The sequence below is a fragment of the Canis aureus genome, chromosome X, assembly GCF_053574225.1.
Source record: "Canis aureus isolate CA01 chromosome X, VMU_Caureus_v.1.0, whole genome shotgun sequence".
Lineage (NCBI taxonomy): Eukaryota > Metazoa > Chordata > Mammalia > Carnivora > Canidae > Canis > Canis aureus.
The window spans coordinates 54,901,974-54,915,597 of NC_135649.1; the positions used below are offsets into that span (position 1 = coordinate 54,901,974).

The 13,624-nt window shown below is 36.9% G+C and overlaps 1 protein-coding gene across 2 annotated transcripts in view; it reads right to left on the reverse strand.

The window, feature by feature from the left end:
• The window catches only part of FAM133A (family with sequence similarity 133 member A), a 76,240-nt gene that overhangs the window by 32,210 nt on the left and 30,406 nt on the right, over positions 1–13,624 (reverse strand). Inside the window, exon 1 of one of the 2 annotated variants that reach the window (XM_077889917.1) lies at positions 7,794–7,928. The exons of the other annotated variant lie outside the window; for it this stretch is intronic. The gene's annotated coding sequence lies outside the window, so the exon portion shown is untranslated. Of the gene's footprint in view, positions 1–7,793; positions 7,929–13,624 lie in introns of those variants that run through there. 2 annotated transcript variants of the gene reach the window in all.

Consider the following 13,624-nt stretch of genomic DNA (forward strand, 5'->3'; position numbering starts at 1 on the left):
AATGCAATCCCTATCAAAATAACATGACTTTCTTCACAGAGTTGGAACAAATTATCTTAAGATTTGTATGGAATCAGAAAAGACCCTGAATAGCCAGGGAAATATTGAAAAAGAAAACCATAGCTGGGGGCATCACAATGCCAGATTTCAGGTTGTACTACAAAGCTGTGGTCATCAAGACAGTGTGGTACTGGCACAAAAACAGACACATAGATCAATGGAACAGAATAGATAATCCAGAAGTGGACCCTCAAATTTATGGTCAACTAATTTGCGACAAAGCAGGAAAGACCATCCACTGGAAAAAAAGACAGTCGCTTCAATAAATGTTGCTGGGAAAATTGGACATCTACATGCAGAAGAATGAAACTGAATCATTCTCTTATACCATACACAAAGATAAACTCAAAATGGATGAAAGATCTTAATGTGAGACATTAAGATCCATCAAAATTCTAGAGGAGAACACAGGCAACACCCTTTTTGAACTGGGCCACAGTAACTTCTTGCAAGATACATCCATGAAGGCAAGAAAAACAAAAGCAAAAATGAACTATTGGGACTTCATCAAGATAAGAAGCTTTGCACAGCAAAAGAAACAGTCAACAAAACTAAAAGACGACCTACATAATGGGAGAAGATATTTGCAAATGACCTATCAGAAAAAGGACTAGTATCCAAGATCTATAAAGGACTTATTAAACTCAACAGCAAAGAAACAAACAATCCAAACATGAAATGGGCAAAAGACATGAACAGAAATCTCACAGAGGAAGACATAGACATGCCCAACAAAAACATGAGAAAATGCTCCACATCACTGGCCATCAGGGAAATACAAATCAAAACCACAATGAGATCCCACCTCACACCAGTGAGAATGGGGAAAATTAACAAGACAGGAAACCACAAATGTTGGAGAGGATGTGGAGAAAGGAGAACCTTCTTGTACTGTTGGTGGGAATGTGAACTGGTGCAGCCACTCTGGAAAATTGCGTGGAGGTTCCTCAAGGGGTTAAAAATAGATCTGCCCTATGACCCAGCAATTGCACTGCTGGGGATTTACCCCAAAGATACAGATGCAGTGAAACGCCGGGACACCTGCACCCCAATGTTTATAGTGGCAATGTCCACAATAGCCAAACTGTGGAAGGAGCCTCGGTGCACATCAAAAGATGAATGGATAAAGATGTGGTATATGTATAGAATGGAATATTACTCAGCTTTTAGAAACGACAAATACCCACCATTTGCTTCGATGTGGTGGAACTGGAGGGTATTATGCTGAGTGAAATAAGTCAATGGAGAAGGACAAACATTATATGGTCTCATTCATTTGGGGAATATAAAAAATAGTAAAAAAGAATAAAGGAGAAAGGAGAAAAATGAGTGGGAAATATCAGAAAGGGAGACAGAACATCAGAGACTCCTAACTCTGGGAAACGAACAAGGGGTGGTAGAAAGGGAGGTGGGCGGGGGGTGGAGGTGACTGGGTGACGGGCACTGAGGGGGGCACTTGATGGGATGAGCACTGGGTGTTATTCTATATGTTGGCAAACTGAACACCAATAAAAAATAAATTAATTAATTAAAAAACGTGTGTGGAATCAGAAAGACCCCGAATAGCCAGGGGAATATTAAAAAAGAAAACCTGAGCCAGGGGCATCACATTGCCAGATTGAAGGTTGTACTACAAAGCTGTGGTCATCAAGACCGTGTGGTACTAGCACAGAAACAGACACATAGATCAATGGAACAGAATAGAAAATCCAGAAATTGGCCCTCAACTTTATGATCAAGTAATATTTGACAAAACAATAAAGACTATCCCCTGGAAAAAAGACAGTCTCTTCAATAAATGGTGCATGGAAAATTGGGCAGCCATATACAGAAGAAGGAAACTAGACCATACACATAAACTAGACCATACACAAAGATAAACTCAAAATGTATGAAAGTCTAAACGTGAGACAAGATTCCATCAAAATCCTAGAATAGAACACGCGCAACCCCGTTTTCGAACTTCCTCATAGCAACTTTTTGCAAGATACATCTATGAAGGCCAGGGATTAAAAAAAAAGCAAAAATGAACTATTGGGACATAGTATCTTCATCAAGATAAAAAGCTTCTGCACAGCAAAAGTAACAGTCAACAAAATTCAAAGACAACCTTCAGAATGGGAGAAGATATTTGCAAATGACACATTAGGTAAAGGGCTAGTATCCAAGATTTATAAAGAACTTATTAAACTCAACTGCAAAGAAACAAACAATCCAATCATGAAATGGGCAGAAGACATGAATAGAAATTTCACAGAGGAAGACATACCCATGGCCAACAAGCACACGAGAAAATGCTCCGCATCACTGGCCATCAGGGAAATGCAAATCAAAACCACAATGAGATACCACCTCACACCAGTGAGAATGATAATAATTAACAAGACAGAAAACAACAAATGTTGTAGAGGATGTGGAGAAAGGGGAACCCTCTTGCACTGTTGGTGGGAATATGAACTGGTTCAGCCACTCTGAAAAACTGTGTGGAGGTTCCTCAAAGAGTTAAAAATAGAACTGCCGCATGACCCAGCAATTTCACTGCTGGGGATTTACTCCAAGTTAGAGATGCAGTGAAACACCAGGACACCTGCACCCCAATTTTTATAGCGGCAATGTCCACAATAGCCAAACTGGAAAGAGCCTCGGTGCCCATTGAAAGATGAATGGTTAAAGAAGCTGTGGCATATGTATACACTGGAATATTACTCAGCCATTAGAAATAACAAATACCCACCATTTGCTTCGAAGTGGATGGAACTGGAGGGTATTATGCTGAGTGAAATAAGTCAATTGGAGAAGGACAAACATTATATGGTCTGATACGTTTGGGGAATATAAAAAATAGTGAAAGGGAATAAAGGGTAAAGAAGAGAAAATGAGTGGGAAATATCAGAAATGGTGACAGAACATGAGAGACACCTAAGTCTGGGAAATGAACAAGGGGTGGTGGAAAGGGAGGTGAGCGGGGGGTTGGGGTGACTGGGTGATGGGCACTGAGGGGGGCACTTGGCAGATTGAGCACTGGGTGATATGCTATCTGTTGGCAAATTGAACGCCAATTAAAAAAAGGTGAGAAGATTAAAAAAATAATAAGCATACAGATTTTTTTAAAATTTTTATTTATGATAGGCACACACAGAGAGAGAGAGAGGCAGAGACTCAGGCAGAGGGAGAAACAGGCTCCATGCACTGGGAGCCCGATGCGGGATTCGATCCCGTGTCTCCAGGATCACACCCTGGGCCAAAGGCAGGCGCTAAACCGCTGCGCCACCCAGGGATTCCAGCATACAGATTATTTAATGCAGTCCCTTAAATCTTCTGATAAGCAGTGCTACCAAAACTTTGTAAGTTATGTAGCTTAATCTATTCCAAAATATTTGAGCAAAAGCAGAGAAACATCTAAATCATTTATCACATGCTGAAATGGAAGGAGACTTGCTTTTCATCAGTCTGAATCACTGGCTTAGAACATAAATCATGTTTCTACAACTTTATTCTGATTATACTAAATTTAAAATATCTTAAACTGGGTAGCCCAAGTGGCGCAGCAGTTTAGCGCCACCTGTAGCCTGGGGTGTGATCCTGGAGATCCGGGATGGAGTCCCATGTCAGGCTCCCTGCATGGTGCCTGCTTCTCTCTCTGCCTGCGTCTCTGTCTCTTTCTCTCTCTGTCTCTATGAATAAATAAATAAAATCTTAAAAAAATAATAAAATATCTTAAACTAAGGTTTATTCTCTATGTGGAAATACATAATCTAAATGTAGGTAATACAATTATTCACTTAACAAACATTTACTGAGATGTTACTATGAGACAGGCACTAATGTTAAACAAGACAGGTCAAGTCCATGATTTCATGGGGTATACATTTTAGAAGAGGAAGATAATTAAAAATTTGAACTTTATTCCAAATAAGTCATAAGGTATCTAATCGAGACTAACAGAAAATATTGACAGGTATATGAGAATATAAAGGAGCAAGTTAGGGATCCCTGGGTGGCGCAGTGGTTTGGCGCCTGCCTTTGGCCCAGGGCGTGATCCTGGAGACGCGGGATCGAATCCCACATCGGGCTCCCGGTGCATGGAGCCTGCTTCTCCTTCTGCCTATGTTTCTGCCTCTCTCTGTGACTATCATAAATAAATAAAAATTTATTAAAAAAATAAATAAAGGAGCAAGTTAAATGACATAATGAGGAAACACACAGATAAATCCAAAATGTGGGCCAGTCTATAAAACACACAGCTGGTCTTTTCTAGAAATTACATGGAACAAAATGAAGATATTCTAAAAAAAAAAAAAAAAAAAGATGATTTAAGGAGACACAATTAAATATTTTGTGTGAACTTTGTTATTATCCTGGTTCAATTAGAAAACAGGTATAAGAGGTTTCTTTTTGGAGTGATGGAAATGTTCTAAAATTAGATTGTGATATTAAAGAAATCTGCAGTAAATAATTAACTCTTACACTTAAAATGAATAATTTAATTATTCCCCAGGAAAACAGTTAAAAAAAGATTTTGAGGGGACACTGAAGGATATCTAAAAGTGGTGAATATTAGAAAATATGAGAAAATTATTTTTAGTTATCTTAAATATTATAACATTGATAATATAGAAGAAAATATCCTTATTTTTAGGTGATGCATGCTGAAAAATTTACATCTGAAGCATCATGAGGTCTGTAATTCAAATTGAACAGCAAAACAGAGAAAGCAAATACAACAAAATGACAAAAGTTCTTTACTCTAGGTTGTGGGTACATCGATATTCACTGCAAAAGTCTTTCGAGTTTTCTACATTTTTGAAAATTTCACAATAAGTTTTATATTAATTTTTAAGAGAAAAGAAAAAAGAACAATTGGAATATAATAAATAAGGAATGATATGATCGGTCATTTTGGGCATCTTAACAAATTGGACCTTCTTACTGTATGATTTGATAAGTTAAATAAAAATCCTTCAGTTGCTGAAAACCAAATAAATTGAATATATTGAGATATAACTGATTATGAAACTACAAATAGACTCAGCCTAATGTCCTGTCTATAGCAGTATAAATAGTGAACATGCATTTCACCTTTCTATTTTGCTTCCTATCTCTTCCACCTTTAACTTTTCAATTTTGGCTGGTTCACTTTTGTTGTGGCCAACACATAAAGTCAAGGATCCTTAATACCCTTGGCATAAAAACCAAAGACCTTAAGTAAGAATATAGCCTCCAATCTAAATAACCTCCTCACAGCTTATCTCTTCCTCTTTACCTTCTGTCTCACTCATCTTCTCTCTGTACCTCAAAATCAATGGCCTTTTTAAATATCTCAGATATGCCACATTCCCTCTACCCAGGGCCTTTCCATTTACTATTTCCTCTCCCTAAGTGCAACTTGAATATCATTTATTTAGAGAAGCTTGTCTTGATTTTCTTGAAGAAGCTAGGTCTGGCAATTATACTCTGATAAAACTTTGTACTGTTTCTTTTAATACTAATTGCAATGATAATTATCTAATTATTTATGCAATAATTTAATACCATTTTTCTCCACTAGATTATGAGTTCTATAAGGAAAGGATTCCATGTGTATTGTGATCACTAGTGAAGCTTTCTTTTTTTTTTTTTTTTTTTTACTAGTGAAGCTTTCAAGAAGACATTAGTGTATAACATGCTAAGTGTTCCATTTAAAAACTAACGGAAAAATCACCTTTTTCAACCCCATTTCTCCCATTATCTTGTTTCTTTTCTCTATTGCCTTTTTTTTTTATCAAAACCTCTGGAAAGGACTGTTTATGCATTATTTTCAACTCTTCTACTATTCTCTCTTGAATACACACCAATCTGGGGTTTTACTTCAACCACTCCATGAGGACTTTTGTTGTCCAGGTCACTAATAACCTCCATGTCATGAAATCTAATGATCAATTTTCATTCTTTATCTTAATTTCATCAATCAACATCAATTGACAGTGGATTTCTCCCTTTTCCTTGAAACATTTTAACCTCAATTGGCTTCCAGGATTACACACACTCTTGATTTTCCTCTCACTTTTCCAGCTGCTCCTTTCCAGTTTCCTTTTCAGGTTCTTTCACATTGACCAAAAGGAAATAAGAAATAATATTTGTAAAAGTTCTTGCACCAAACTGGTGGTAAGTTTTAGGTTAAAGAACTAAAACTTAAAAGTAACAAAAAATGTAATAATCTAATTTGAAAATGTATGCTAACCAGAACAAAATGTTCTTTTATTCAGGGAAAGTAATCATCCTCCATAAAAGGTTATTATTAGCACTTTCTCACCATTATAATTATTTAATCAACTGTAAATAACTACTGTAAATAACTATAGATTGCTCCTTGTTATCACACTTTTCCTACTTATAACTGGTCACCTAATGTATTCTTCCCTATTGTTGAAATTTCTCTACCTTCAATGGAATCATTGTTCTGAAACTCAATTTCTTTAAAGAAAATTCTGCTCCAACATCTGGACTCCTAACTTTATATTTCTATAGTGCTTTCAAATTGACAGAGTAAATTAATAAAAGAAATATGAGTAAATTTTATGAAATAATTTAACAAAATTAAAATAATCTTTGGAATACATTAACTTTCTACCTTCCTTGATATTTCTCAACATTTATAACCAAAATGGACTGCCCAACATAAACCTTCCTGACAGCAACAAACAGATATTACTCTAAAATTGTAACTCAAAATGTGGTGTCAGGACCCATGGGGTTCTCCAACATGCTCTCAGGGTGTCTGCAAGGTTCTCATTTTTCCAACTATGTTATTTATATGAGGCCTTTAATATACTTCAACCAAAACATCATGTCACAATAGATTAAATGTAGAAACATATATGAGAATTATTAAGTCAGCATTAAAGAGATTTAAAAATATAAAATAATACACTCTGTTCATTACATATTTTTAATTTGGAAGATATAATTACTTTTCCTAAAATGTTATCCAGTTAAAATGCAATGGTCTTATTAACTGGTATTTTCAATGAGTTAATAAATATTTTAAACACTTCTCAGTTTTCATTTTTAATACCATAAGTATCAATAGCTATTATTTATCCGATATTATTTACTGTTTACCACATAAGCAAATGCTCTTTGGGGTCCTCAGTAATTTGTAATGAAGTAAAGGAATCCTGAAACTAAAAGCTTCAAGAACCATTGCTCTGAGAAAATGTTTCTCAGAGTGTACACTGACCATTTGTATCACAGCCATCTAGGATACTTGTTAACAATATAGATTTCTGGACTTCAGAATTCCAGGGGTCATGGACTTATATTTTTAACACAAACTTCAGGTGACTCTTATGCATAATAATATTAGAAAATTCTAATAAAGAGGTAAAATGACTTTGGAATCTGATGGATTTAAACCCTAGTTGTGTTGCTTCCTTGTTACAACACTAGCCTATACCACTCTTCACTGATTACCTAAGTAAGAACTTTCCCCTCCCTCCATCTCCTGAATCATTTTTCCAACTGCACATCTTCAATTAAATAGTTCCTCATTTCCAGAGGGAACTCAAAAATTTCTACCTAATAGGAGTTTAGAAGCAGCAATCATCTGGATCTTAGAGAAAGACACGGGCCTAATGTTGAGTTCCACAGGAACCACGTCGCTTTTACATTGGTTGTTTTACTTGAGGTGACTAATGGAGAGATCTGGTAGTGGGAAAATATCCCCTAGGCTACTCATTGGCATAAACACTTACTTATTTGATTCTGTTCCTGAACAGCAAAGGCCTCCTCAACGGATTTTATTTTCTGTTTTGCACCTTGGAGCATATGGCACCGTGAAGCTGGCAGCCATTTTGTCTTCACGTAGCCCCACCCCAAATCAGTTATCCCCATAAAGCTGTTATCTTCTACTTCCTCAATGCTTGCTGTAATTTGCATACACAGTTCTGACCAATCAGAAGCCTGGAACTAGCTCCGATGTTATTGATTTAGCCAATTAACATAAACCTAATAGAAACCAATGAAATTTTGCCCAGTAGTGAAGAATGCTTTAAGCACCACAGGCTTATTTAGAGAGAGTAAAATTCTCTGTAGAACAGTGGTGCTAAGGTATAGTCCACTAACCTTCAAGATCAGAATCATATAGGATTTTTTTTAATGCAGATTCCTATGTTCCATCCTGGATTACGTGTATCAAAAATCTCTGGCAGTGGATGAAATTTAGGAATTTGTAATTTTAACAATTTCCTTAGGTTATTATGTTATAAATTAAAGTCTAAAAACCATTGCCATAAGGGAAATTTTAATAAAGAGTAGAAATAGGAAAAATAGGCATATTCTGTATCACTACCTAGTTGTTTTATTGATTACAAATGGATGTCACCCATGTGTCCTTCCACACAGACGTAATATTTGCTTCCTTTTGTGTAGATACTATTTAGTACTTGATCAGTGTTCTAGCAGTACTGGATTGGGGAGGTTAATTCAAACTGCAGTTACAAGACAACATATAAAACAGAATGCCCAACTATTAGTTTATAATGGGAAATACTGTAAACACAGGGATATTCAGTTTGATAACCAGCATATTCTGAATTTATCAGATAATACACATATAAAAATTATAATAATAAATTACCACGGTGAGCCAGGAATCATTAGAAAAGTAGTCAGTAGATATTCTCAATGACTACTGCTTCAAGATTTAATTTGATCTGCCTACCCATCTCCACCATTGGGTCAGGGACTAGACTATTCCAATTTGATAATTAGGAAATTTCCTTTCCTAGACATTGCTGGAAACTCACAGCTAGCTCTCCAATTTTTCCTAATATAGTAATTTTTTCTGGTAATTCAGTCTTCTGTTAAATGATTAGATTTTACCTTTCTAATTTATCATCACATTCTATGCATGCTTCCCTGAAACTCAACCAAAGCTTCTGGTGTTTCTGAATCAAATTACCTACTAACAAGCAATCTCACTGGTTAATTCTGCAAGTGGCTTATCTTACTGTGGCTTTTCATTTTTCTTAATGTCACCTGGAAATTCTAACACCACTTTACTGATTTTATAAGACACTTGGGGGATGCCTGGGTGGCTCAGCAGTTGAGTGTCTGTCCTCAGCTCAGGGCATGATCTCGGGTCCAGGGATGGAGTCCCACATCAGGCTCCTGTGGGGAGCATGCTTCTCCCTTTGCCTATATCTCTGCCTCTCTCTCCATGTCTCTCATAAATAAATAAAATCTTTAAAACAATAAGAAACTTGGAATTTTGAAAATATAAACAATAAATTTGTAAAGAATGCTTAAGAATATTCAATATGCTCATGTCTTTTGCCCATTTCAGGACTGGATTGTTTATTTCTTTGCTGTTGAGTTTAATAAGTTCTTTATAGATCTTGGAAACTAGCCCTTTATCTGATACGTCATTTGCAAATATCTTCTCCCATTCTGTAGGTTGTCTTTTAGTTTTGTTGACTGTTTCCTTTGCTGTGCAAAAGCTTCTTATCTCAATGAAGTCCCAATAGTTCATTTTTGCTTTTGTTTCTTTTGCCTTCGTGGATGTATCTTGCAAGAAGTTACTGTGGCCGAGTTCAAAAAGGGTGTTGCCTGTGTTCTCCTCTAGGATTTTGATGGAATCTTGTCTCACATTTAGCTCTTTCTTTTCTTTTTTTTTAATTTTTTTATTTATTTATGATAGTCACACAGAGAAAGAGAGAGAGAGAGAGAGAGGCAGAGACACAGAACTTGTTAAAGAAGTCCTTATAAAAAGCATTAGTTATAAAAAGTAATTACAGTTAAATTAGTGCTGAAATGCATGGATATGTGCTGAATTGAGAATGACCTTGGACTTAGGAAAAAAGATCTAATGCTCCATCTTGCATATACTAGTTATATAAACTTAGGATGGTCTTTTAGCCTCTGTGAGTCCAGTTTTCACTTTGATAAAATGAGAAAAGCTGTCTCTAGTTTATGAGTTTTGGTCAAAATCAAATAAGGTAATATATGTGAACATACTTCAAAAAGGTAAATATGTCAGGCTAATGTAATTTCATATTGTTAGAATTGTTAGTATTAAGAATTATAATATCATGAGGGCATAATGGGAGGACCTACAACCATATTTAACAAAAATTTCAATGAAAAATTTGAAATGAAATAATATGTATCAGAGTGACATTACATACACATAATTGTAACCTTTTAGGAGGGCCCTATGCATAATATAGCTTGTTATGCAAATGCTATGCACCAAGTATGTCCTACTTGTATACATATTCGTACTCTTTTCTATGTCTTGTATATCTTACACACTGCCAATTCTAGTTACCTTCCCTAAAAAATATTCTGATTCAGTCACTCCATATATCACTGAAATCCTTATGCTTTAGTTACAAAAGGTAGCTTACTATTCTTCAAATATTACAAGAACTTTCCTAACTCTTTGGCTTTAAACACACATTTCCTTTAATTCCTGATTTTCCAGATCCTCCTAGATGGAAATAATTTATTTTTCTCTTTTATTCTTGTGGCATGTTTATTCATCCTATATTTATTGAGTGCTTACTATTGCCCAGCATCGTCCTAGATAGTGCTGGTGACCTTACAATATGCCTATGGTCTCTAAACTCATAGATTTTAGAAATGCTCATATTAAATAAATAATCCACAAAGAGCTACATAATTAAAACTGTAATAGTTCTATAAAGAAAATGTATAGAGTTTGATGCATATAACTAATACTTAGTCTACAGGATCAGGGAAGATCTCTCTTTGAAAGTAGGACTTAAAATAAGACCCAAAAGATGAATAGTCTTTAGCCAGGTAAAGTGGATGGGGTCCTGTTCAAGACAGAGAGAAAAATATATATGAAGGTACTGAAATAGGAGTTAGCTTGGCTTCAAGAAACATTAGGACAATATAACTGAAGGATAATGATCAATGATTATGGTGGCATGGAATGATGCTGGAGAAATGGGCAGGAGCATGATCATAAAGGACCTTGTGGTCAATATTAAAGATTTTGAACTTTTTCCAAAAGGCCATGGGAAGAGTTTAGAATAAAGGAGAAAGAGATATATATTCAAATTTGTATTTTAGAAAAATAATTCTATCATATGGATAATAAATAGGAGGTAAGTAAGGTTATATGCAAAAGAAATGTTAATCTAGGTGAGAGAGATGATGTTTACTTGGACTAAGTTGGGGCTAGAGTGCCATAGCTCTTAAATTATACCCTTAATTGAGCACACTGTTTGCCAAGTGGGAAGCCACTGAAAATTTTAAGCAGGGAATTGATGTGATCATACTTTCATCTTTAAAAGATCATTGTGCCCTTGTATAGAGAAATAATATTAGTGGGCTAAGAAGGAATGCAGGGTGCTGAGTTAGGCAGTGTCCAATTATGAGAATTTAGAATACAGTAGTGGCAGTAGATGATAATGGTCTGGGCTAGGCTGCTGGAACTAGAGTAGGAGACAAATGGGAAGATACTATTTTGGAGGTAGAACTAAGAGCACTCAGAGAGTGATTGGAGATGAGGTAAGGGAGGAAAAGAAATCAAAGGTAACTACCAAGTATCTAAAATTTGGCAGAGAGAAGTACCATTTATTAAGATGGGGCTCACTAAAGAAAATAAGTGCAAAGGGTGGGTGAGCAAATTTGTTTTTGAACGTTAATTTTGAGATTTCTGCTAGATATCCAAGTAGAGTTTTCTTTTATTTTATTTTTTATTGGTGTTCAATTTGCCAACATATAGAATAACACCCAGTGCTCATCCCATCAAGTAGAGATTTTGAATAGACAGTTGACTATATGCACCCAGGGCTTAAAAGAGATGCACATTTAGATGTCTGCTTTATACTTCAATTAGTTTAGACCCTGACACTACATAGAGAATTTCAGTAGGGTAGCAATGATTTATTCATCTACTATTTCCTGTGGGATCAAACATATACAGAAGAGCTAAGATAGCAGCATAGTAGGAGGAACCTAGGCTCATCTTATCCCTTGAATACAAGTAGGTAACTATCAAATCACTCTAAATACCCAAGAAATTGACCTGAGGACTAACAGAACAAACTCCACAACTAGAGGGAGAGAAGAGGCCATATCAAAGAAGGCAAGATGTGCAAAGATGTGGTTTGGAGGAGAAATGGAATTGCAGCTGCTGTGGAGGGGAGGGAGCCCTGGTTGCAGAGAAAGGCAAGAGAGAAAGAGAGGAGCACAAAGGAAAACACACAAGGGGAAGGCTTCTCTAAAGCCATTCACTGGGAAAATAAGAGGGTCTGATTTTTCTAAGTTTTTGCAACCAGCAGGGCTCAAATACTGGAGTCTTAAAGGTCTATGGCCTTGGCTGGGAGATAGAACTGAGGGCACTGGAGAGAAGGTAGGCAAAAAATCCTGTGGCACATGGTGTGAAAGGAGGATCCTAAGGTGCACTGGGGAGAGACTGTTCCCTCCACTTGGAGAATGTCTGTGAAAGGTGGTGTTCCCTGAGATGCCTCTCCAGGGACAAAAGAGCCAGGGGGAGTTACTTCATTCCCCTGCCACTCAGCATAGGCAACAGAGACACCTGCTGAAGGCTTCTCACCCTGACACTGGTTGTTTAGTCTGATTGCTTCAAATCCTATGCCCCTGCATTCTGATGAAACTGCCTTTCTCTGTCAAACCCGCATTCATCTCAGTACAGCAAGACCCTCCCCTAGAAGGTCAGTGCAGGCCTCTGCCACAGCATGTCCCTGAAGTTTGGAGTTTTAAACGGCAGCAGCCTTGGCTGGGATAGAGCCCAAAGTACACTGCACTGCTCCAGGCAGACAAGCAACTTGGGAGACAGCTTAAAAACAGATATCTACAAAATGATTGGGTCATATAAGGGCAGATTATTTGCTCCTCTGGAAGTGTGTATCTGAGAGCAGTAGCCACAGAGATCACTCTCTGGGGACAAAGGAGCTTGCTGGCACCATTTTCATCCCCTGCCCCTCAGCATGAACCAGGTTCAGTAAATGGCACAGAGCCTACACTGGCAGCCTAACCTGCTTACATCAAGTCTGCACCCCTACACTTTGCTGATACTGCTGTTTTCAGGCAAGTATGCCTAAGTCTCAGGGCAGTGGGTCCCTTTCCCAGAAGAACAGGAGAAACTGTAGCATGCACTATATCTCCCAGAGAGAGAGTTCTGCGGGACATCAGTTCTAGTGAAAGTAGCATCAGATCTCACTTAACAAGCAGACCAGAGTACACCTAGTTAAAACTTGCCAAACTCTGGCTAAGGTCCAAATACTGCCCACTGCAGGCAAGGAGAAACTCTGCAGACAAATGACCCCAGGAACAGAGTAGCCAAACACAGCAGCAATGTGACCACAAGGATTTAAGAAGCAGAGGAACAAAGTAGTGATACAGAAGATAGAAAATTGGAAAATAATGAAGCTGAACAAAAGAGAGAAAGAAGAATTATGCAACATGAGAATAGATATAGGGAACTCAGTGCTTCAATCAAACACAATAACATTCCTATCATGGGAGTCCTAGAAGAAGAGAAAGAAAAGGGGGCAAAAGATTTATTTGAGGATATAATAGCTAAAAA